Raw genomic sequence first — 27174 nt, forward strand, 5'->3', positions numbered from 1 at the left:
GGCCTGGAAACAGAGCCAAAACTGTTGATGACAGTTCCCCCCGCACGCCCTACGGGGAGTGAGAGGAGGCTAGCGAAATATCACCCCTCCACCCCGGCTGGAGAGCTGGCTGCAGTGCATATGCTCTTTACAGCAGCTGCCTTTACTGCACCACTTTGTAAGCACCCTGGCATAGACACCACTAGGACAATGACCAGCCTGGTAATCTCACACCTCATTCCAGTATACCACAATTTAATAGCATATGGTCTCTCCATGGCACAGAGCAGCAGGGTGGTCTCTCCATGGCACAGAACAGCAGGGTGGTATCTCTATGACACATAGCAACAGGACGGTCTCTCCATGGCACAGAGCAGCAGGGCGGTCTCTCCATGGCACATAGCAGCAGGGTGGTCTCTCCATGGCACAGAACAGCAGGGTGGTATCTCTATGACACATAGCAACAGGACGGTCTCTCCATGGCACATAGCAGCAGGGCGGTCTCTCCATGGCACATAGCAGCAGGGTGGTCTCTCCATGGCACAGAACAGCAGGGTGGTATCTCTATGACACATAGCAGCAGGGCGGTCTCTCCATGGCACATAGCAGCAGGGTGGTCTCTCTATGGCACAGAGCAGCATGGCGGTCTCTCCATGGCACAGAGCAGCAGGGCTTCATGGCAGGGCTTCTCCCCAGACAGGTTTCTGATTTACCACAGGGTTGGTTGCTACGTTACGGGGTCATTACTCACTATCCGTCAAATGGGAATGCCAAGCAAAGAGGCAATTGGTATCAATATTAAACTCTGAACCGACTGGGAGTTAAACTCACTAACTCCTGGGGGTACACATTGAATCAGTGAGATTTTCTTTTCAAGTGGAGACTTTTTTTCAATACCTGCCCAGCTTCTTATTACTGAGTATTTATCAAAGCATTTGTTTCAATAGCAACATAGCAGAGGTAAAGCAGGCACATAACCTAGAAGCAAGGTATTTCTGCAGATACAGATGCCTTACAGAGAATATTGTCGGTCCTAATGCAAGGCACTATGCTATCAAAATGACAAATGTCCTTGTTCTTGGTTAATTAGGTAGCAAATAGCAAAAAGAAATTAATGCATCAAAAAAATGTAAGTAACCATATGCCAACGGAAATGGGATGAAGGCCACAGTCTCTGTCTGGGCCACAGAAAAGGCTATGAGAGGGCATTACCTGTAATGTAACTGACAAAAAGGAAATATGCCACACCTGCTCATTGTGGGTAGAATGGAGTCTCTCTGCAGTGGACAACACACTGTTTTGATTTTGTAATGAGGGCTTCAATACTTCTTTCGCCTGTTTAAAGAGTGCCCTCGTCATCACAAGTACCCTCGCACACGTACAACAATCTGTTGACTCCTTGACCTGCCCATCAAAACCCAAAATATGAATATTAATTACTACGGCCTCCCCTTCAAGCATTACTGCAACAGGAGCAGAATGTCAGGTCACATTTTCAGTGTGACCTTTCATTCATTTATTTGGTAATTGAAGGGAGGATCACATTGTTTAAAGGACACGTAAAGAGCTCGCTGCACAGTCCTGATGTGCTGAGATCTTTCTGACTTTGATTGACTAACGCTACTCATCCGGCTAAATTACTCCCAATCATCAGGGCATGAAAATCAGACCTGCTGCACTCTGCTCACACGCTGGCCTTAAATGCCACGAAGCCACAGGAATACCGAAGGCACTGAGACGATTTATTAACAACACGACGCGCCTCAGCAATAACCAGAGTGACAGACGCATTTCGACATGCCTTAGAGGTGATCTCCCCCCCCCCGGCTTGTGTGGCACACAATCCAGCCTCTCCGGCGGACATTTACCTCAATGTTCAGTCTCGCAAAGCCTTGCACTCATGAAGACATATCAGAGTATAGAGTCCTGGGCAAAGACTCCGATTAATATTTAATATCCCATTTTATTGCACACGATTGCTTGCTTTCAAACACTGAAAATTGTATTCAGATTAAAAACAAGTGGACAAATTTGGTGTTCATGGTAAATGGTCTGCATTTATATAGCGCCTTTATCCAAATCGCTGTACAATTGATGCTTCTCATTCCCCCGTTCACACACACACACACACACACACACACACACACACACACACACACTCACACACCAACAGCGATTGGCTGCCATGCAAGGCACCAGCCATAAAGAGACCGGTGCTGTTCAGTCAGGCTTCCTAACCCTCCCTAGGCCTCAGGGCTGTCATGGGGGTAGCCCTATTGTAGCAGCCCTGTTTTTTATTTTTAACTTTTCATTCACTACCCGCCTCTGTGGAGCACCAACATCAATCACACAGAGAAGCGGTCCAGCTCGGGGCTGCATTCGCCACCGTTTGTCCCAAAAAAAGGTGCCCCCATCTTTGCCCGTGGAAGGACCTGGGCGAAGCTGAAAACGCAGCGGTGAAACGGCACAGTAATTAAAGACAGGCGGGGAGCAAGGAGGTCATGTGAATCGTGGTAGCCAATCGAAGGGATATTATGGGATTCTGCACCATGTGACCTCCTGGAGCAGGACAGTGACTGTCTTCATTGCCAATGGAAGCCCTCTGCAGCAGAGAGAAGAACCCTTCTCTGGGTTTGGGTGAAATCTGAGGCTATTGCTGTCCTTATGCTAGTTTAAGTTTTCCCCAGGAGAAATCTATTTTGACCAACACAAATTTAAATCAATGAAACAGGGCTGAGCACTAAAACTGGGTCTCACAACTATTGAGAATGGGTCTCACAACTATAGCTAAAAAATTTACAGTTTCCCTTAGGGCTGTGAAAAAAACCCCCTTAAAAACAAACAATGGTTTAGACAACAATGTGTCCCAGTGCCCAAATTTGGCCAACAATGGCGTGCTGACCATGAGGAAATCAGCTCACCCCAACCGCCCTGCACACCCCCCACCCCCCTCTCTCAAACACACTGTAGCTCTATTACCAGCACAGTCACTTGTACCAAGGTGATTTATAGCTGGGGAGAGCTCAGGTTGTTTAAAATGGATGGTGTGATTAGTCATATATGCTTTGGAGCCAGGAGAAGGGGGCTGCAGTGCTCCTGCAAATTAAATGCAGCTGCGGACGGTAGCCGACCACAGCAAGGTGGTCAAACGTGGCAAACGACGGAAAGCCCCCGGGAAATCAGGGGGGAAAAGTGGGTCATTTAAAAAACAGGGAGGGAAACTGTGAAGTTGAGCTCAAGATCGAGAACTTACTTCAGTTAAGCTAAACACAAAGTCAAATTCCAAATTCAGTTTCGTAAATTACATTTTTTTTTTTTTTTTTTTTACAATTTAGTATGCATCAATTTCCTTCATATTGTTTAAGGAACATCTAATTTGGTATAGTTAACCCTGTACCAAAAATCAGCGTTAAAAATATTAATGCTTTCATTCATTTTCTTCATGTGATGATTCTGTTTTTACACCTGCCCTGTTGACGTATCTGAAGTCTTTCACTATGAAGTTGATCCAATTTGCATTTCACATATTGCTCTCTTAATTGCAAAGATATTGCCTTATCTTTTGTGGAGCATATTAACTGATTGAAGGCAGAGGACAATCTGTTTGCCTTGTCTATAGTGTAGAATATTAACTGATTGAAGGCAGAGGACAATCTGTTTGCCTTGTCTATAGTAGAATATTAACTGATTGAAGCACCATCTGCTTGACGGGGGAAAAAAAAGCAAATACATTGTAAAAAGAAAAAACAAACTTCACTGAATGAAGAGACTGATATGTTTGACATGTTTGAAATATTTGACCACAGTCTACTCAATGACAGCTTTAGCACTGGGAAACAAGTTAAATATAACTGTACTGCAAATATCTTAAGCTACTTATGTTAACATATTGATATAACGCTATCTGTATAACTGGAATGGAACTTAATAGAGCAAACACATATTTTATTAAAATATATCTCATTAAAACATTTAAATACATGTGCTAATGCGCCGACAACCTATTTCGTGTGGAGGTGGCAGGTGTGAATATAATTAGGTCATTTTGAAATGTTCTCATAGTGAAAGTGACTTGAAAAGTAGAAAGGTGAAAGGACTCAAAGAAAGTAGAATGCCAAGAACTCTTTTGTTTTCTTCAGAACTCTGTGGACAGGAACTCACAAAAAAAAAGAAATAATAAAACTCTTCATGGTCTTGTTTACGGTGATAACTTTGTCCCACATATTTCAGGTTATTGGTCCCAGTAGAGTAGAATGTTATGTTCTGTCATCCACAGGGCTATTGAAAGGACCTGCAGAAGAGCAAAACAAGAGACCATCAAAAAATGTCGTTGAGATACTTTCTTTCATTAGAATATCTACAAACCAGGACTCCATTACAAGCAAAAACAAAGAATATGTAGATTTGAAACATGATTGAAATGCACACCAAGGGCACCATCTTATTTTTTAAAAGTTCCTTTTTGATCTTTATTTTATTTTGCACCGTTGATTTGTCTTTTAAAGTTTCAGGCTGGGATTTGTGGTCTGGGCTTAAGAGCTGAGGGACTCATTGGGTTCAAATATCGGTGATTTGGAACGCAATAAGTCCTTCATGTTTGTCCAGGGAATGGAAGCCATTTTGTGGTTTCAGTGCAGTGACTGAAAACCAACTCAATCGAATCACATTTTAAAACTTCATCCATTGTTACTTGCTACAGTGCTCATTGCGAACACAACTGTCACATAGCTCTGTATTGTGCATTATTTCAAGAGGAAAAAAATAAAATAAAAATGATTGTCATGGATTTTGGAAGCCGTCTGTAATGCTTATTCTTTATAGGTATGGATGAGACCTTGAGCTGGAAGAATGAGCAACGCACGGGGTTCACTACCTAAATTGTCACTTCCACTCACACATTCATTTAGTCATTAATTGGCACATACACAGTATAGCCAAGTCATATCACAATAGGACTGTGTCTTTGTTACAAAGCAGAAAGCAGGTCAATATGAACTATTGTATGACATAATGATACAAATTGACTGCACACTCAGTGCGTATGGACCCCATTTCGGTGATACAGACACAGATGTGAAATATAGGGTGCAGCTGAGGAGTGCAAAATTGAGAAGTGTGCCACTACTTGCATATTCAATTCAAATCAATTCAATTTTTTTTGTATATCGCTTTTCTCAGTAGACTGGCACAAAGACGCTTTACAGAAGGGAAGAAACATGGGAAATATCAGTCCTAAGCCCCCAAATAGCATATGCGGTAAACAACTCCCTAATAGGAGAAAAACTCTCAAACAGTGGCAAGGAAAAAACCCCAATTGGAAGAAATAGGAAGAAATATCGAGAGGAACTCGGCTATAGGGGGCTGCCCATCTTCCGCCGGCCAAAAGGTTGAGAATATACAGTATAGGCAAAAATGATGGAAACATGCATTCAAAACAGTCATCTTCTTGGCCAAAAGTGCTAATTGTGTGACCATCAGTAATTTGACAAAGTACACAGTACAAGCCAAAGAAGAAAAAAAAACAGTTTCCTTTACATGAATATTACTATTTTGTGCAGGATAATTCTAGACAAAGAAATTCATGTTCAAACTAATTATAACAATTTTAACAGTAAAATGAATTAAGCTGCTCAATTGTGTATGTATTAACAAAGGTTTAATGATTATTACTTACAAATACTACTTATTTCTTCATTTTTGTTTCATGTTGGTATTACATTTTTACGCCAAAAAGAGAAATTGTTGCAAGATATTACATTACTCGTCTTTATAAGTTATATTCGGTGTTGCTTTAATTTGGGGCCGGTACGGTAGGTGGTAATGGCTTTGTTATCACTTGAAAGTGCGAAAAGCATACGGGACAAGGCGGATCAGTATATCATTCTCGTAAAAAATTCAACTTTTGTCTGAGCGATGCCTGTCAATGTCGCACAAGGCTGTACATTACCAGAGGGCTGACCTCAGGGCTCGGCACAGTTCAAACAGCCTTGCAATCAAAGCAGAATGGCTCTGAAATCTGACAATATAAAGCAATCTGCAATCCATCATAGCACAATGACTATAACATCTCAACATGCCATGCGGACGCAGTCCTTTCAACTGCAAAGAACATGGGGAAATATTATGGATAAGTGACCCCTACGCTGGCGAGGGAAAAGGAATGAAAGGGCTTCCGCTTGACACATTCCTGAACAATTACAACCACCGGGGAATTCATCACACAATGAATTGAGTGCGGGGTTTGTAAATGAAGCACTGCGCAACATCTAGAACTCAACAATGGCTGTGACTGCAATAATGCATTTGTCTATATACACCCGGTGAGCACTTTATTAGGCATTTATTGGACTTATTCTTCTGCTGCTGTAGCTTATCCACTTAGAGGTTTGACACATTGTGTGTTCAGAGATGCTCTTGCATACAGTGCCACTGTTGTAATGTGTGGTTTGCATCACTGTCACCTTCCTGTCAGCTTTGACCAGTCTGGCCCTTCTCTGACCTCTCTCATTAACAATGTGTTTCTGCCCACAGACCTGCTGCTCACTGGTTGTTTTTTGTTTTTTCGCACCAGTTCTACAAACGCTAGAGTCTGTTGTGTGTGATAATCCCAGTATATCAGCAGTTTCTGATCAATCATTCCATCGTCAAAGTCACCTAGGTCACATTTCTTCCCCATTTGGTCTGGAAAACAGCTGAACCTCTTGACCACATCTGCATGCTTTTATGCATTTCGTTGCTGCCCCATGACTGGCTGATTAAATATTGCATTAACAAGCTGGTGTACAGGTCTACCTAATAAAGTGCTCACTGAGTGTACATACTATACTTTGCTCAAGTATCCTGATTTGAGGGTTACATTGATATTATGGTAATACTTTACAACAGGGTCGCATGAATTACCTAATTTTGTTAACATTAATTAATGATTTACAAAGGCAGACGCACACTGTTCCTGTATTAAAGCCACCATTTCAGACATATCTAAGACAAGTAGAACTATGCTGTGCCATATGTTAGCACTAGCACAGACCCACAGTAAAATGAACCAGTGCTTATCATAAAAAAAAATGAGGCATAAAATAATTTTGGCATTATTATCACTTTTCAACCTACGCTGGTCGAAACTGTTAAAATGTCTCAGATCGACTGCATTTGATCATTGCACATTACTCTGTGGTTGGCACAAATGTGTCAAATGAGGTAAACTAACAAAAGCAATTTGTGCACTGTGGGCAAAGAAAACTGGTGAGCAGCAGTGAGCCACAGAATGTTTATTAACAAATGCTGTTAATGAGACAGGTCAGGGAAGGGCCAGACTGGTCGAAGCAGACAGGAAGGTGACAGTACACACAATGCTACAGCAGCACAAGATAAATAAGTATAATAAATAAAATAAGTGCTCACTGAATGTAAATACCATGTACCAAAGTTACACATCTATCACACCTTATGCTCATTACTGCCCAAATTTAATGTACACCCTCCTCATACCACACTACAATGAGATACTTGTGTCATATTAATTTCATTACTTTCAGCCTTAGACAGTATTTTATTAGGATAAGGATTAACTTAGCTTTAGAACTAAGACACCATCGACAGAGAGCAGGCGATTGTGTGAGTAATACCGGTATTATCTTCACAAACTGAAAACTAAGTCAGAGATAAGTCAGGTAGAAAACAGCAAAAGAATCAACTTGTTTGGGGATTTCCAAGCATTGTAAATTAGCATATGCTATAAATGCTGTGGTACATTGCACTGGATTTGTTTTCATTAGTATATCTTAAATGTATTTTATATTATAAAATGAACATTAAATCAATAAATACATAAATAAATACCCACTGCCTCAGTTTCTGATGCAAACCCAGAGGAAGACAATGTCAGTACAACGTGATAGGCATGACAAAAAACGTTGCTGTGCTGTATATAATGAGCAATGACAGAGAGCACCTGTGAGATGTGATTGACTCCATACTGCTGGAGACTCATCCCAAATCCCCCCCACCCCATCCATTCCCCCTTTCCACTGAGCTGCAGACATATTGCCACTGACCACTGTCTTCAAATCTGAGCGTGCCAACCTGGCACCTGCCCAAAGCCAGCTGCCCGTCTCCTTCCAGTATTCTCAGGTGTGCAGTGCCTGTGTGTCAGTGTGGGCACCCACTACCCACCCCCACAACCTACCCCCACTTTATTTAGCATCGCCTGCCAAACACTGCCATTCCGTACGGTCTCTAATCAACAACACGTCCTAAAAAATCCCCCTTTTCCCCAAACAGTATCTCAGACTCAGCTACCTGCCTCTCCAATGGACGGCATGCATATGGATGAAGTACACTACAGTATCTACTTTAAGGCTCTTCAAAACATCTTGTTATTTTCACATTAAATTTAGAAAAAAAAAAATGGTCACGAAACATATCAATAATATGCTCACGCATTATTGTCTTGTCATAATTGAATATGAATTGTAAACCCGAGTGAAACACTTTTGAAACGCACTCTTTAGATGCCAGTAAAACTGCAGATCAAAGGTGCTATTAACCAATCCATAAATTCAATCAATCACAATTTAATTTAGAATATTGGTGAAAATGAATGTTTTCAAATGTTTGTCTGTAATTTGTGAGATTTCTTCTGCCATCCAAAAGTTTACTGTATTTCAGACAATCATTTGGTCCAGGTGCGATGTATGGCAAATATGCAGATTAGTCAGGGCTGCCTTATGTGAACATCAATGCGAATGCCTGATGATGATGGCGCTTATGATATCCATATGCAACAGGAACGGTTATTGCCATTCACAGTATTGCGTGGCATCTGACAAAACTTTACTTCGCAGACTTTGACAGAGTAAAGAACGCCATCTGTGCTACTGTCTCTAATTGATCTTCAATGGGAAGTTTCCCGCTCCCATGTGATTACACCATTTGGGCAATATGTCCATAAACACACTTTTTAACACTGCTTATTGTTTCGAATTTCGTGGAAGAGCTTCCCGCTTTATCGTTCTCGTATTAGTATTCTTCCCCGTTGAGCTGTTTCTGCTCTGTGTGGAGATGAGGGGAAATCCCGGTGGGGCTGGGATCGTGCTGGAGATCACATCCCCAAACCTACCTCAGGGAGATCCATGCTCCTCACACACATCCTGCTCTTATTGTGGGGGTGGGGGCTGGGTTAGGGGTGGAGTCAGTGGTGGGTTTGACAGTTTGTGGCAAATTCCCTCCACAAAAGCTAAATTGACTTGTAGGGTAAATGACTCATCGCCACAATAAGATCCACACAGCCGTTGGGCCCTTGAGCAAGGCCCTTAACCCTGCATTGCTCCTGGGGAGGATTGTCTCCTGTTTAATCTAATCAACTGTACGTCGCTCTGGATAAGAGCATCTGCCAAATGCCAATAATGTTATGTAATAATAATTTCCTTGTTTAGAATGCAGTAGCCCAAGGTATGATATTGCTTGTCTCACAGGCTGGTGGGAGTGAAATGGACAGAAAGAACAAGATAGAGTAAGAGAAACAGGAGAGAGAGAGAAAGAAAGAGAGATAGATTATAGTTATATGTTATTATTATTAAATTATTCAATAACATGAATGTTGATTTGCTATTATAATAGAGCTACTTGGATTGAGGGATGGATGACCAGACTGAGTCAAACAAATCCATCATTTAAATGGCCATTCACAACACAGTGTATTAGACTATTTTAGTCTGGCTCTTTGCTTTGGAACGGAGAATGTTATTTATCTCACTTTAGCGAGCCAGCGATACATTAGCAATGCATGTGCACCCCAAAGTTTAGTTGTGAGAAAAACTAAGGCTGTAGAAATGGAAACTGCATCACATTTGAGTTTTCTGGTTCACCTCTAAAAGCCATTCAAACAAAATACATTAAAGCCCATAGTCAGGAGCAAGGACACATTAACCATAATATCTACTCTCTACACTTGGGCTGCTCAGACCAGTTATGCACAATTACATCTCAAAAAAAAAAAAGATAAAATACCATCAGTGCCAGCCAAGTTACTCCCTATTTCCACCGAAATGCATTTCGAAAAAAGGCAGCAAAAAAAAAAAAAAAAAAAAAAAAAAGGTTATTTGGAATTTTAACATGAATTTTAAAATAGGCTAACATCGATTGAAAAGTGAGCTTGGCCACTTCAGCGTGGTCCATCACCTCTATCAAACGCCAGCCTATTTCTTCCCGTAAATAGAGCGGATAGCCCCAAAGTGTGGCGGTGCCACGGCGTGCTGGGATGAAGGCCGCATGCAGACTGGCGATGCTTCCTAAAGCAGAGCCTCTCCCCGTGTTTATGTTCCAGGACCGAAATACCTCCGCTGCCATACACGATGATGCACTCACCTAAGTGCAAAGAGTGACATTTAAGTTCCTGTGTTATATAGTAGCGCTGCTTATAGAAATGGCATTAATATCACAGGCAATAATATGAATTGCTGTTATACCCACAGCGGTAGTTATGGCAGTAGTTATTGTTGCAGCAGTGCTATTGTGGCACTGCAGTGGATGTAACCTTGTGTAAATAATGCAACCACGAGAAGCAGTCTCATCTCCTCCAAAGTTAAATAAAATGCCTTGGGAGTTCAGGTTAGAAGTTCAGGAATAAAGTACCGAGAGCAGGATGACTCACTTGTCTGTGGCTTTGGGAAATTATGAGTAAACTTTCCGGCCAAGGAATTGGTGAATGTGCGTCTATGAGCAAGAGCATGGAGGTTTCTGCCAAAGCTAATAGAAATGAAGTTTCTTAAGTGCTGATGGCTAAGTGGAGTCATAGGTTCTCATTTATCAACCATGCATATGCACACATTTTATTAGTCATACAAAGTCTGATTCATTATGACTTTCTTTTCTTTTTTTTTTCAAGTTCCATATTCATCGAGAGGCTGCTTTTAAATAAAGTTGTGCTTGGTGTTCAGCCATTCCTCTGTGAAAATCCCTGTAAACCCCCCCTCCCCCTCATTCATGGACACTTACGTTTGTATAGAAACGTAATTTCATACACATATAGTATTGTGTTCAGTATGAACTAAAGGTGACACACAGCTATTGTGGGAAATGACATTTCCCTCGGTATGTGGATAATATGACACATATGATACATTCTGGAAAGGTGTACAATATGGAACCGAAAATGGAACAGAGATTGGCATTAAAATGTACTCTGTCAGAGTTATTTTAACACTCAATATCTTACAGGGTATGAACAGATGCTGGTTGGAAATCTGCCCTACAGAGCAGGGGCTACTCTGTTTATCAGTGGCAATGTCATCAATGTTTTCGACTGCTCGAAGGAACATCATGATTGGCATTCTCGGGAAAAATGACTAACAGCACACTTCTCCTCGATATACTCTCTGGTGAGCAATTGAGGTATCTTGTCTCCATCTTGAAATCAAACCATTTATTTTTGACTTTTTTCAGTGTCAGACTCTTGGAGAGAGCTCCGTTGACAGCACAAGTGATTTGTTGCCAAGCCACAGTTTTGGAACCACCGGATACCCCACTGTGCACACTACCAAACAAAATATGCTTCCTTGCCTGTTCCTCTGGCAGTATCATTAGTAACTCTGACTGGTCTTTTTTTAGCCCCTCTCTTTGCTGTGGATTTTACATGGACAGTCTTATCAAATGCGATACCGTGGGGGCCATTTGTTTATATCCATTACAAAAAGTGCGCAGAGTCATAATTGAAGAACTAGCGCGGTATATCGTCATGCTCAGAACATGCAGTTCTTGCAACCGTGATGAATTCAACACACATCATAGGCACACACTCCCCTGAGAACCTATAGGGGGTTTGATGAAGGAGGCCCATAAGCTCCATGTTTTTACAAAGAATTCCACTTCAAAAATCGTGAAGTCCGTCTGAAGAAGAAGGAAAAACCTGTACCTGTCGTCTTTGTGCCAAAATCTGAGACTCTGATGAACCACCTGACAGGAGGCTTTGAGACTCCAAGGGTCTTCTCTTTGTGCTATCTCCAAATTCTGTTCAGCAGCTACTTCACACAACACTCCAGCTAAGCAGAAATCTCATCTCCGGCAATCGCTTACCAAGTCCTATCACCAGTCTTTTAACTTTGGATGGTGCAGACCAAATTTTTTGGATCACCCCATTATTGTTATTATTATGATTATTTTTATTATTACCATCATCATCATCCAGGGGAGGATTGTCTCCTGCTTAGTCTAATCAATGTCGCTCTGGATAATACCGTTAATGTAATGTAATGTAAATGATCTGAAAACTTGTTGTAGTCAATCGCAAGATTGTGTGCGAAGTGCTTACGTGCGTTACCCTGACGCACTCACGGATCAGCGTGCGTCCTTCACAGTGTGCATCCTTCACAGTGCGTGCCCTTCACAGTGCGTGTCCTTCACAGTGCGCATCCTTCACAGTGCGTGTCCTTCACAGTGTGCATCCTTCATAGTGTGCATCCTTCACAGTGCGCATCCTTCACAGTGCGTGTCCTTCACAGTGCGCATCCTTCACAGTGCGTGTCTTTCACAGTGTGCATCCTTCACAGTGTGCATCCTTCACAGTGCGTGTCCTTCACAGTGCGTGTCCTTCACAGTGTGTATCCTTCACAGTGTGCATCCTTCACAGTGTGTATCCTTCACAGTGCGTGTCCTTTACAGTGTGCATCCTTCACAGTGTGTATCCTTCACAGTGCGTGCCCTTCACAGTGCATGTCCTTCACAGTGTGCATCCTTCACAGTGCGCATCCTTCACAGTGCGTGTCCTTCACAGTGTGCATCCTTCACAGCGGGGCGGTCGCTGCTCGGTGGCACTTCGCGGGCGCAGATAGGAGCGGGGTTCGCGCACACAGGCAGTCTGAACTAAAATTGGCTGTGACAGGCAAAGCAGCGAAACTGCCCCAGAGAGAGCGAGAGACTCTCTCTCACCCGGCATCCTCAGTTTATTCGCGCAATTGGCGACCGACCCGGCTGCCAGCATGGCCCACCGCCTCTATCAATCACCGGCCTATCCCCCACCCCCCACCCCACGCCACGCGACAGAGAGAGCAGCTCTCTATCAGCACGCCCCTGTTGAGTGACGGGTGTCAGGTCATGCTTCATGGGCCCCGGGCCTCAACACGCAGGCAGGAGACACGCTGTCATCATCCCCCCGATCCGCTCACCTCCGACGGGGTCACGCTGACCTTTCTGTAATGTCTGCGAGCAGCAGGAGAGGCGGGCGGGGAGCTTTGGGAGGGAGGGGGGGTGGTGGCGGGGTGTTGGTGAGGGGTGGGGGGTGTGCGCTCATTCTCTCTAATGACTGCTAGACTCCAGACTCCTGTTCCGTTTCATTACTCCGCCTCCAACACGTCTCCTGGGTTCAGGGACGGCACATTGACCGCAGGTTTATGAAGGACCACTCCAGAGAAAAAAAGGTATTTTTCAGAAAAAAGAAAACAAAAAAAAAACTGCTCTGAACAACGTGCACCTTAATTACATCTAGGCCACCGTGCACCCGGGTTCTTATTTTACTTTCATATATTAAATACCACGTGTACGATGTGGGGTGAATAAAAACCTGCTGCTCTTGCCTATGGAGTGATTTCATTTGCTTGAGTGGGACATGGGGCATTTTTGTGGAGTGCTTCAGAAAGCAGTGCATGGAGACACCTCTCCCCTATCGCCGGCTGTTGTTTGACTACTTAATTCCGAGCAGATTATTGTGGCTGGGTAATACTCCGAGGCCTCCTTTAGTTAAGTCGCAGGCTGCTGAGGAAAGTGGATTAAATGGGAGCGAATATCTGTACAAAAGGGGGGAAAAAATATTCTTTACAATTAACCTGAATTCAATCAATGGCTGCTTATAGCCCACTAAAGTGCACCATTGGTCATTCCGTATCGCTGTGCCAAAGATCGGTCAAACCTTAGGCTCCATAAGTTGGTCTTCCTCACAAACAGGTGGTGTTTGGTGCTGAATCCAGAATGCCAAACAGTTTGTCAGCTCGCGGGAGAGAGTGTGCTGAGTGCTGAATAAAGTCAATAAACACACAAACCAGATTTTTAACCAAGGCCAGTTCTTGAAAGGGGAAACCAGCAACCAATAAATGACAAAAAGAAACATTTCGAATAAAGTCTGATGTAATTCATGTTGTCTTCCTTCCATTTTAGCAAAGGGCACTGCTGTTTATTAGTACGTCCACTCAAAGACAGTTTTGAAAGAGATTTGTCAGAGTGTTTTCGATTTGCTTGAGTAGCATGATTAAATGACAAAACATTATTTCCAGAAACTAAATCAATTTCAAGGAGCTGTGTTGACTAGTCTCAAGCAGGGCAGGAAGAAATGTAATGCAGTCAACCGATGGTGAACTGCACCGTGGTCTTGTCATTCATACTCACGTTGTGTTTAGGGGTGGTTCAGTCACTTTGCCTTAATTAAATCAATTATTAATCTATGTGTGCTCTACAAGTCAACTTTGTTAAAGAAAAGTTCACCAAACAACCTGCATCAGTTCAGCCCCTAAAACAGCCTCACAGGCCAGAGAGATTTTGTTTGTTTTCAATTCACGTGAAGTATTGTCATACATAATTTAAGATAATGTGTTGTTGTTATAGCAGATTTCAAATGTAACAGTATTTTTTTTTTCATATTCATTATGCAGGGGGTGGGGGGGGTCGGTTTACAGGACAGAGCAATCTAGAAAAGGCTACCTGGACCCTGTGCTCTTCCAAAAAGAGCAATGGAATGCAGTCAGAAATATAGCACTCGTACTGCATATACAGTAGGCGCTCTAATGGGATTTTGGAAGTGGATTTAGATTTTTTTTTCTCTTTCTACTCTGCATGGCACTATCAGACTGCCTTAAGCTCAGAGAGATTTGTGTCCTTGCTAATAAGAGTACATATAGCTTATGGTAAGGCATACGGGAAGCCAGTCTTGGAAATATCAACTAAATGGAAGAAAGTAGTTCCACTAACACCTTGACCATCACATTGTAATAGATCATTTTGTAATGGTACTGACTTGACTCGGCCAATTACCAATGCTATTTTTATTAGATTAATTCCTTTTCCATGAAGTGCTGTAGTAGTTTTTTTTTTCCTGGGCATAATTAAAATGTTACAGAAAATGTGTATGAGGAAAGAAAATTCTAACCCAAAACATAATTTGCTTTGTACCATTTTAAAAATAGCAAAGACCAAATAAAACTGGAATTGCACAAAGTGATGCATAATTAAAAACGGCTGGGTGATTAGTTCACGATATTAGTTTCGTCGTTATCTGTGGAACTCCCTACGAATGTGCATTTGCAGAGTCATGCAGAGGGAGGAACATTGATCTGTGGGTAATCAAACCAATCAGAAGCTCTGCCCTCGGCACGCATCCCCCAGCAGCGCCCCTTGGACACAGCCGCAGTGTGTGAGGAGCGGGCTCCACGGCGTTGGGATCGATATTAAACCACTCCGAGTGTCCACGATGCACTGAGGGCTTAAAGTACTAATAAAGCAGAAATCTGAGTCTCTCTCTCTCACCGTTTCATGTTCCCTCTCCTGTCTTTGTACTCTTGCTCTCCTCCTCTCTCTTTGCACTCTCACGCTTTTTTTCCCCACGCCTTCAGCCTTGAGCCATCATACTTCTGAGAGGCACAGCCTCAGCTAAAAAGTTTCAAATGAAGCCAAATATTATTATTATTATTATTATTATAATAATTATTATTATTATTATGTCGGTGCAAAATCAACGTCTATTGTTGGGGCAGTTCACTCATATTCGGGTTGCAGAAAGGCTGGAGAGACAAAAATAAAATGAAAAGCCGGGGGGTGGGGGTGGTCAAGGGCAGTGTGGTATCTGGTTTTTATGCAAGGAGCTGGTTGTGTGGGAACAGAAGTTGAGAAGGCTAGCAAGGTCCCTTTTATGTGAAAACCTGAAGCCTCTTCACACTGAAAATTGTACACGCAGCAAAAAATCTAAAAATAAATCTGTATTTTAGTATCATATTGAGACTTAAAAACTTATTTCTATTACTTTTTTGTGATATAAGACAACAATATTGACAATGAGGTGAGATGGTTTTATCCATTTCAAGATTTGTCAATGGAGTCAGGCAATTTAATTTTAAACAGCTTTAAACAAGCTAATATTTTCTATTTGAGAGAAAAAAGTCTCATTACAAGACAAATAACTACTCCAATATGCTGCAGTCTTATCCAGTCCACAAGGAAGCAAAGCGTTCTTGTTCCGCTGCAGAAAAAAAGATCTTATGAAAGTGTTTCATGAAGGAATTGTAAATTGGAGCAGTCCTACATTTCCACTTTTTAAGATGGTGTCTCTGATTGCAGTGCATCCTGCCAGGGTACTGGAATGGGCCGTTTTTATTTTGAATGCTCTTGCATCTTCATTCCAGTGGACTGACATTTAAAAGAACAGGGTTTGCCCCAGATGCAAGCCAAAATTAAGGCTCTAAGTAGAAGCCTACTGAGGGTGTGATATTCTGTATTAATGTGAATCAATAATTCTCTGGAATCCAGGTCTCTCCCATCCCTCTAATATATTAATACTAATATGCCCAGCTGGGTCTTTAAAACAGGACTTAAAAAGTGTTGACATTAAAATTCCTCAACAGATGTGACTGCCTAACTGGCACCCACTACGCAAGTTAAGAATTCATGTATTCCAAATCTGACAAGAGTCACGTAAGCACCTTATTCCGACAGCAAAAAGCCCAAATAAGTTAGTATCCCAGATGTGAGTAATTGGTATAATATGTAAACATTGTATTTGGAATATACCACCTGCTCAGAACATACAGATACAGATGCCTTTATGTTCTATTTTTCATGGCCATAATTTACTCACGTGTTTGCTGTCACAAGAAAAAAGCTTACATTTTCACAACTTTACAACTATAGCCCTTATTATGGTTATGGTAAATGTACAATAAAAGTTATAGAATTCCTGGACAGGAAAAAAAAAATTACACACATGCTCACACTCACACCAACAGCGAATGGCTGCCATGCAAGGTACCACCAGCACATCAGGAGCATTTTAGGGGTTAGGTGTCTTGCTCAAGGACACTTCCACACATCCAGGGCGCGATCGAACTGGCAACTCTCTGACTGCCAGACGACTGCTCTTACCACCTGAGCCAATGTCGCCCTCATATTTCATCATGCATAATCTACAATATGACCTGTATAAGGAACATTATCCCCAAAAAATTGTGCCCATATGATATAAGTTTTATTATTGTCTTTGTCATTCACAAATTCAATAACATACAGTGTCACTCCCAGATTCCCAACACTGCAGACTGCACATCATTTTTGGGTCCCATTTGCTTGAGCTGCAGTAAGAGCACAGCACAAGTCTTATTCTCCAACAACTCTATGTAAATGAGCTTGTAGAGCAAACAAGCTATTGAGATTAGCGCCATGCTTGTAGTCACCAGCTCCAAGGGCAAATTGCATACTTCAGCTTTAAGACTAATTCAACAAGACCTACAGCAAATGTAAAAAAAACAGCCGCATATGCCTATAAATGTAGTTCAACAGTTCAGTGTTGTTATGTGTTCTGTCAGATGTGGACCGTGATGGATGGCTTCAGCCTCAGGAAGTTGAGACGTAGATACGCCAGATTGGAACATCCTCTCACTTCCTTGATTCTGGTTATGATGTCCTCATCTTGCAGCAATAGTAGCAGCCATTGTTTATAAAGTGGTCTGACTGGTCTTTGTGTGGGGTGTTTACGCCACTTATGAAAGCTTCTCATTTCCCCAAAGTATTGATGAATTGGGCACAGTTTCGATTTGCATAGCCCCACCTACAACCGTGGGCTGAACGATCGTAGGTACCTATAATTTGCATGTGTGCAATCGGCCGCAAAAATAGGGCTTATTCTATTGCCTGTGCCATCTTGCATGTTCTCATCTCGCTGTGCACGATTAGTAAAGAGCACGGTAAACCGATATTGCCAGCGCACTCTTTTAGCAGTGCAGACCTTTAGTGGATCTGGGCCTCGGTGTTCACTGCATTACGAGGTATGAGTCTGAGCCGGTCGATACTGAAGCAAGTCCCCCCCAACCTACCCGGATGTGGCATGTGCTATGCTAATAAACCAACAGCCTGAGCATTAATGATCTTGTGTGCGCAGGTTCCAATTGGATTCAGGGAAACTGAACTACTGGGAGAAAAAAGAAAAAAAAAACTAGTTAGAACGAATTACATTAAAGGATCGCAGAAACGGTAGCTCCCCTTTTAAACGCTCTGAAGATGAAGCGCCTGTGGTTGAAAGTACTATGCGAGTAATTTGCACAGTATAACTTTTGTGCCACGGGAAATATTTGTTTGTTTGTGAAATAACAGTCAACAGAGCTTAAAATATTGATTTAGAGAATTAATTTTAATGGATATCATTAAGCATGTCCCCATCATAAGCATGAATCTGGTTGCTCAATCGTCACTGTATGTTACACTAGATTGCCTCTGAGACAGATTAAGATGAACCTAACAATATATTTCTCATCATAACTTTGTGCTCACATAAATATTCATGGCATGGCTTTGGCTGGCGGCCATGAATCATTTTTGTAGACAGGGGAATTTTTTAAAGTTGGCCGTGTGCACCCAAGCAGAGTACACTAGCAAACTGATGAATATCAGTGCTTTAAGGTATAAACAATCAGCCTTTCTCACCAATTATAGTACATTCAAAGAAGCAACTTTTATTCATATTGCAGGTTTCAGTACCTACATACTGCAGAGGCTGTTACAAACCATTAACGTTATCAAACCGCTATCAACCCAAAAGCGTTGTCATTGTAATCACGGTGCAACCTAGCGGTCGATCTCTGCTCTGCAAAAGTTATTTCAGTTTGAAGGGGACCCTATTAAGCAGTAGCTGGTGATTTCCTATGCTGCTCTAAGTGCGAAATCATCAGTGCAGGTAGTGCTGGATGGCATGAAGACGGAGAGTGTGATGGAGAGCAACCACACCCATGGAAAAGAGGTATGGGCAACAGCCTTGAAGGAGGTGCTAGATTTACTGCTTTAACCCTTTCCACTTTGCCCCTTTGAAATTTCCACCTCTTTTGTACTAGTCCTATAAAAGTGTCAATATCTCAAGAAACTATTTACTGCACACACATGCTTGAAGACTTAAATGAAAGAAGTACCATTCAGGAATTTGAGACAGAACAAATGTATGTATGTTCATATAATGTTACACAAAAGTTACAATAAAATACAAAAGAATTACTTTATATTCGTGCACAAACTTGAGTCAACAAAATACATTAAAGATATCGATAGGCATTCAAATTCCACATGCACGCAGATGTCCTCAAGTGCCCCCAAATCTCTCCAAATACAAAACACCTGCATATCTTTTTGTCCAGACACATGAATGATCAGAAAAGCTTTGATGACTCAACCACAAGTTGATGGGGTTAAAAATGTGATTTCAGAATGATATAAATAATATCATTATTTATTCAAAATAATTAAATCTCAGCAACATCTGTTTTTGCCTACCAGAGGGTAGATTCATGCTTACATTTCACACATTCCTTTGCATATCCCCCCTGTGGCCTGATGGGATTCGTTCCATGATCCTCCATGTCTTCCCTCAAGCCAAAGGCATAAGGGTCCTTCCTTCAAACCAAAAAAGTGTTGAATTTAATTGGCATCTCTAAATTGGTGCATTGTGTATGTTATGAAGGATAGCATTTTATCCAGGGTACAGTCTGTATCCTGCTTGTATCCTCTGGATATGATTTGATATTATGGGTTGACAGCGAGCAATACACTCTCACAATTAAGCAATTTTGAAACTAATGCTGAATTATCCAGTTGCCACATTTGTCATATTTCACCCATCATTTGTGCCATTGCTTATTTTATGGCAAAACAAAAACATGTAGATGATAAACAGAGAACACAATAATATATAATGAGTAAAGTGTCCTCTAACCATACACACAAACCAACACACCGTACAGATGTACACACACAAGTACACATGTCTATCCTGTTGCTATAGTCCCAGTTAAAAATGTATCCACTTCAGTCAGTGAAACAAATCCACCAAGGAGATTTGCCTGATTCCAAGCATTACCATGGGACACCAGGAAACAAGCAGGAGTACAGAATAATTCAGACCACATTGTGATTAAAAAGAAAGGCTGAGAAAACACAAACCTTATTATAAGTTATACTAAGTGTTAGCTGAAGGCAGGGTTCGGAATTGATTTTTATAAAGAAAGAATGCAGCAAGTCATTACACACTCGAAAGCCACCTTAAAAACAATCTACTTTCAGCTGAGGGCCAGGGTATGAGGAATGGAAATAGGAAGATAATGCCGTCAGGACCACAGGCAAAATCCTTCTCTATTGTTTCAGGCTAATTCTGTGAACATCCTGGGGGAGCGGAGGGAGGGAGAAGTGGAGATAAGAATTCCAGGACACTGAAAGGAGAGCTGCCGCCAAGCAAGGCACGTTCCAGCCAGTCTATAAAATGTACAACAGCCACAATAAATCTGCTAATACACAGACATTTTTATTTTGTCATTACTGGAGGGGAGTGGGGGGGGGAGGGGGGGGGGGGGGGAGAGGGAGGGCAAAAGGGGCTTTGTTGCCATTTTTCTTTCAGCATAGTTGATGAGTTTTGTCAAGACTGAAAAGCGTTTCGCTCTGAATGTTTGCCTGCCGAATCTGATCATTTGTCTCTATGCTTCATGGAAAAATCATTATCGCCCATACGCTTGAGATCTCAGTCAAATTGGGAGTTTTTTTTTTTCTGTGACCTCAAACCAATAAAAGAATGGTGGAAAGACACCTGTTGCTGGCGTATACTGGTAAATATCGAGTACCGGTTACACACACAGTACGTAATACAGTCCGCTCTGCAGCAAGAGTCTGGCACATCCATCACTTCTCATATCACAGAGCGTGCAGTACATTTTTAATGCACACTACGATATGTTGGAGCAACACAGATCGTTACAAGTCATCCGATGTGATAGCTCATCCGTAGCATTGACACACTCTAGACGATGTTGAGCCACAACAAAATGAAAAACCTACTAGACCCTTTCACTGAAGAGGTCCTCAGCTCTGGACTCCAGCAAACTGGAAGCATCAAAGGTGTCATTCAAAACTTTCAAGAATTCTGACAACGAGTGAATTGGACTCGTGATGTGCCGTGGAAAGCAAAAAATCAATCCGTCACCACTTTGGTAAATTGGTTTTGGTCGTGGAGAAATGGCCGAGGTGAAGGACTGGAAGCACTGCCGCACACAAAATAAACACGGTGAACGGAAGACACCGGTACTTCCACAGCATTAACTCCCCCCAAATGTCACTTCCTCTGACAACCCACTCGTGAGGCCGGAGGGATCTGGCCAGTGCGCAGATGATTGGGATGGCAAACCTCCACGGGCCCTGAATAAGCTTGAGCCCACCCCAATTACATAACCGTTTGTGGGGAAGGCTGCCGTATGTGCATGTATTCAATCAGGGAAATGGCAAGGTTTTGCATCGACGCCGTTGTTTTCTTTTAATCACATCCCTTTCCCATTTCTTTTCCTTGTAATGAAGTGTCTTTTCTTCATTTTCTGGTTGACCAACCTCGGTAATCATGGCATCTCAGCACTAGATTGTCCTTTCCTCTCCCTGGCTCCTTGCCATTACAGTGAATTAGACAGCAACTCATCATAATAAACTCGGGCATAAACATTGCGGTGTTTATTTAAGCGAGGCTATTATTGTGTATTTTTATTTATTTTCTACAGAGGAAATTATGCATGTGTGTTTATGGCAGGTGTCATTTCGCATCATTGTTCCGAATGTGCAATCTATGCCTCCTGTCGAGACACTACTGTTTCCAGAATTAAATCAGATTAAAAAAGACGTTAAAGCTATCACCTAGTAGATGTAATGAAATTGGCAAAGAATGGAGTTGATTTTTGAGTTGCCACTTATCACAATGCGGCATTAAGGCAACCGTGTACCGAATAGACCCGAAAGTCTATTTTCATACTATATGCCGAGGAGTTGTATCTCTTTTCCCTGTGAAGGCATCATTTTTCATTAGACCTTCAGACTTAGCCCATCAGCTTGTATATCTGGACTTTTAGACCTACAATATGGCGTTTCATTTTGAAAAGACTGACATAAGTATCTGCTACTGGAAAACATCTTTTCACCTCTCTAGTGGTCGAGAATTCCTTGAGACCTCAACCTTGACCTTTGACAAAATTGTACTGCATCAGTTAATTTACGGATAAATAGGACGATGACTCAGAACACAGAGGCATTGCCATTTGTGTCAAAGCAGACAGACCTCTAGAAGTGAAGTCTACACCTTTAGAATACATGTGCCTCTTTGAATAGTTCCAATGACCTCAAAATGAAAGAATAAAATTCTGCTTGCTTGTATTCTTCGGCCTCAGTCAACTTTTTTCAGTTAGTAGATTTAGATTAGATTCGATTGGATGGAATACAAATGAAAGGATTTGAAATTCATTTAATTTAAAATATGTATTATTTCCACAAATTCAGGATCTGAATTAGACTTGTGTAAAAAAAAAAACAATGGCAGATCATTATAATAAAATTATTCTGCCTTTTTCTTAAAAGCTGAAAGACATCTAGTTTTCCAGGTAGCAGTTGGGCAGGATCAGGATAAGATGCCCAAACTGAGGCACGCTAAGGATGATGGGATACATGTACGGCCTCATTTGGTTGCACTTCGGGCACTCGGCGGTGCGACATGCAAGCAAAGAAGATCAAGCATTCTGTTAAAAGAAAAATTTAAAAATAAAATAAAAAATCACCAGGGAAGGACGACACGGCTCCTGACCAAACTTACCCGGAGTAATGTGCAAATATTTTCTCCCTGTCTCATTTTCAGCCAAAGCAGGAAGCAGAGTCTCTAGTGGGCGCAAAGCCAAGAGATACCCTCAATTCGATAGCCATGCGTGGCATACATCTAATGATGTTTGCTGTCAATCTTGAATTAATATGAATTTTTAATCATGCCCTCCTAAAGGCTCAACCTAAATAGCCTTAAGGAGAGGCAGAGGGGTCCTCTGGAAAGGTAAGCCATTAAAAAGGGATTTGAGTGTGTTTGCTCCGTAAATTTCACTTGGCTCCGGGTTGGTGCAATTCATTCCACTTTTTCTTTTCTCCGATGGCGATGGGTGGGGCCCCCACTGATATTATGCCGGAAGTGAAATCAATCGATCGGTGAAATCACCGATGCATTTCTGTCGGATGCCTTTTGTGGAAAGGTTCCTACCTTATTTTCTTTTTTATGTTTTGAATTCGACATCCCAAAAAAAGAGAGAATTATGTTGAATGAGCCGCTGGTTATGATGGAGGCCCATTGTCATGCCAGTCAGTCCTTAATACCCTCTGTGACTTTAGGAACAGAAGCTATTAGAGCAATAACAAGACTGGGTTCCTATTCCCCCCTCATCTTTTTAATGTTTAATCCATGCTTACAGATACTAATTGCCTTGCTAGCACCATATGTCCCTGCCATTTTTGTCATTTTTTGTGCATGGTGAAACCTAATGAGATTTTCCTGTCCAGACAAAGAAATGAGTCAGAAGAGTGCTGTGTGGAAGCTTGGGTAGACAACGGTGGTTTACGAGAAAGAAGGGTGGACAGGACTTGGACAAGCTGTGCCTCCTAACTATTGTCTTCCGTTTGCGTGAGAACATCTTAATATCTATATTTAGTTCTTCTAATATACAGTTATGTGAATTTAATTACAGAGTAGGACAGGAAAGTAAAACAGAACTAAACTCATTATATGGTCATTGTTTCCCTTGTTTCATTTAAGTGGAAAAGAAGATGTAGAGGTAGGTTTGCCGGCATGTTACAGCTAAAGTAAGGAACCATTGTTAAGCAGCAAGGATAAAGCATTCAATAATGCTAAGATTAAATTGAATATTATGGGTGAGCCAGTACTGCATTATTCGTATCCATTTCCGTATCCGTTAAACCAATTAAATTATCCATATCTGTGACCTGTACTCGGAAGTGGTCATGATATAACCCGGAAGTGGTGTTGTTTAAACAGTCCCCTATAATACATTGCCGTTTGCAGTACATCGAAACCAAGACTTTCACCTGAAGCACAACTACCACTGTTTTTAACTTTGTTATACAGGTGAATCTCTATTAAATCTTTATCTAGTTAATCTTAACATTAATTAAAAACCAAAACCATCTATATAAAATGATGGATGTACGTGGGTGAATAATTTTACAAGGAAGATTTTGGTTGAGCCGCCTGCCCGTTGGTATCAGAACCACTATCCACCTTGCTGTCACACTCGCCTCTTGAAACTCACTCCCACATTCCCATAAACCACTATACTCTTAAGCAACACATCGGTCACAGTTGGTTACATAAATAAAATCATACAGATAAAAATCACTCAAATAACATACCGTAAAAAACACAAACACTTGTGTGACCAGCAACCACGCTCCCGTCTAGATCCCCTGACTGCTAACTCTCCACTAAGCGATCTGAGACAATACACCTCATTCAGTACAGTATTCAGTACAGTATTCAATACACACTACACTACAGTACATTCAGCCTAAAGTAGCTGGCTAGGCTACCAACCACCACTTAAAGTAACAATAAACAGGCTTATTTCAATTGAGCTACTTCACCATTTTAGGAGCTAAAAATGTATTAATTGACATGATCATTAAAACACTGTACTTACAAATACAATTGATTTCCAACCCTGACCAGAGAATACATCCGAATGCAAAGTAAGTCTGACCCAGGTAGAAAGCTCACTCCATACAAAGTGCCGCCATTCATGCTTTTAAATGTTTGGGCTGCGTCCATATAATACACGTATCGTCAGCAACCCGGAACATGCACCTGATAGGGTTTGGTCAGGAACACCCCGTGGCTATAGTTCCTACCAGGAGCACGTTCGAGGCGAACTATGTTTGCAGCAAACAGTTACTGTTGAACTATTTTAAATGAATATTCCGTTTAGTTTGCCACCAACGCATTTTGAATACAAACTTAGATCTAACAATGCCAGCTAGCTGATTCGATTCTGCAGCCATTTCTGTTCGCGTCGCACTACTAGAAAGAAGTTTGAATATGTTCACTAACGTTTGCGATCGTGAACGTACCTCTGGTCACAATGACAAGATACTAGTTAAGTTGTTATATCCTTAAATTACGATCAGAACAAGTTCACGCAACAGTTTCTTGACATGCACAAGAGAGTGAGGAAAATAGCAGCAGGCAGGGAGGAAACAGAGAGGAACTGGTCTGTCACGAAACAGTGTTAACTTTATGTTACGCATTCATCAGTGATGTACAGCTAGAAGCAGGCCAATTCTCCGATCATAGATAATGAATCCAATTACTCGTACGACACTCATATTCAGATAAAGTCAATACTTGTTTTGAGTTCTTGTCTGAACCTAATACTCGCCTCAATCCTACAGAATATGTCTGACACTCCTTTAGTCATATAAGGCCCTAATCATGAAGCTTCAACGTTGATTGTTTTAATGTTACAGATGCTTATCTGTACCGATGGAAACTGCAGCTGAAATATCCCTGTATCCTTTTTTCGTGTTTTGTGGTTATTTTTGTTTCTCTTGGTATAGCTGCTGGTAGGGGAGACTAGCAAATGAAAAATATATTGAGTGTTGGTTGCGATTAGGTTTTTCTTCCTCGTTATTTAGATGTCCCACTGATGAGCCTGCTTATGATGCAGGGCGTTGTGACTACTTGTGAACTAAGATTATTCTTTACCTCATCATTCATCACTTGAGTAATGACCTTTTCGACTCCCACCAGACATTCTCGCTCGCGCGTTATTGGGTCATTTCTCAACCGCGAAGCCGGAATCGTGTTGCCGGGCGATCGGTGCCACAACCCCTATTTATTTGCAAAGGAGCCGTGCCTTCTTTCGGCTGTTAAAAGGGCCAATTAAAAAAAAGTCCATTCCGTTCTTGGCCCCGATTTTAATTTCTCCAGCAGGATAGAGTTCGGGCTGAAGCCAGAACAGGCCGTCCTCAGAGCCATCATTAGTTTATTGTGATACGGCCAGGGTAAAAGGCAGAAAAAAACCGTGTCAAAGGCTTGGTTAAGCACACAGAACACCAAAGAGGGCGCATATTTTAATCAAGCGGAACTACTGTGGATTTTTCCACTCCGCAGGTCAGCGACGTGTCATTTCACAGCAAACAAGACACGGCGTGCAAAATAAATTCTAATGAAAGAAGAGCCAAAGGATGGAAAAAAAGGAGAAAAGTGCAACCTAATATAAATGATACCAGCTCACGCTGTAGCCCCAGGATCCTGAATCAAGCTTAACTAATGTGCAATTAAGCTTTAGACTGGGAGAAAATCACCTTGTAAAAACATTTGTCAAGTGAACTGTTTTCTGTTCGCTCGGCTAATTAACAAGGGAACGCGAGCAGTGTTTGCATATGTATTTACATATACGCAAACAAAACAAATATCTGCATTGTATGTGAACGCATTACCGGGCCATTTCATATATCTCTATTAGACGGAAGTGACACCCATTCCCTATCATTAAGCAATAATAGTTTAGTTTACAGCTCATGAGCTAGAGTATCAACAAATTAAGTGCATTAATAGCTCCCCGCTCAGACTGCGGCGCACGGAGATGGGTACGGGGACGGAGGCATGGCGTAATGCTTAATTGAGTCTGTCAGATAGATTTTAAATAATACATCAAAACCTCATCTGCTTCTGCATTAAAGTCACTTTAAAGTCAGATGTTCCCATGTAAACCGGAGGTCTGGCACAATACTAGACAGTACCTCGCGCTGCCAAATTTTCCACCAAGGTGGAGGGGAGAGTGAAGCTCCATTGTGTGGCTGTGGTCTCCCGTTTTGTGGACAAAGAGGGGTGCGGGATGTGAGGGAAGGGTTTTTTTTTCTCAAAATGGAGTTTAATATATGATTTTAGGGAGAGACTGGGGGTGGTAAAGCTTCAGTATGTGCACATCATTAGTTAGACAATGCTTGAGACCGGAGAAAGCAGCCTGTGTGAATGTGTATGTGTCAAACAAAGCGTCATTATAAAACAACACTGTTCACCCAGCATAGCATTGCAACAGGGGAACTGTATATATCACAGGATTTAACTACAAAAAAATATATAAAATTCACTACGTATTAATGTTCCAA

This window comes from Conger conger, chromosome 3 (genome assembly GCF_963514075.1).
Source record: "Conger conger chromosome 3, fConCon1.1, whole genome shotgun sequence".
In the NCBI taxonomy this organism is placed as follows: Eukaryota; Metazoa; Chordata; class Actinopteri; order Anguilliformes; family Congridae; genus Conger; species Conger conger.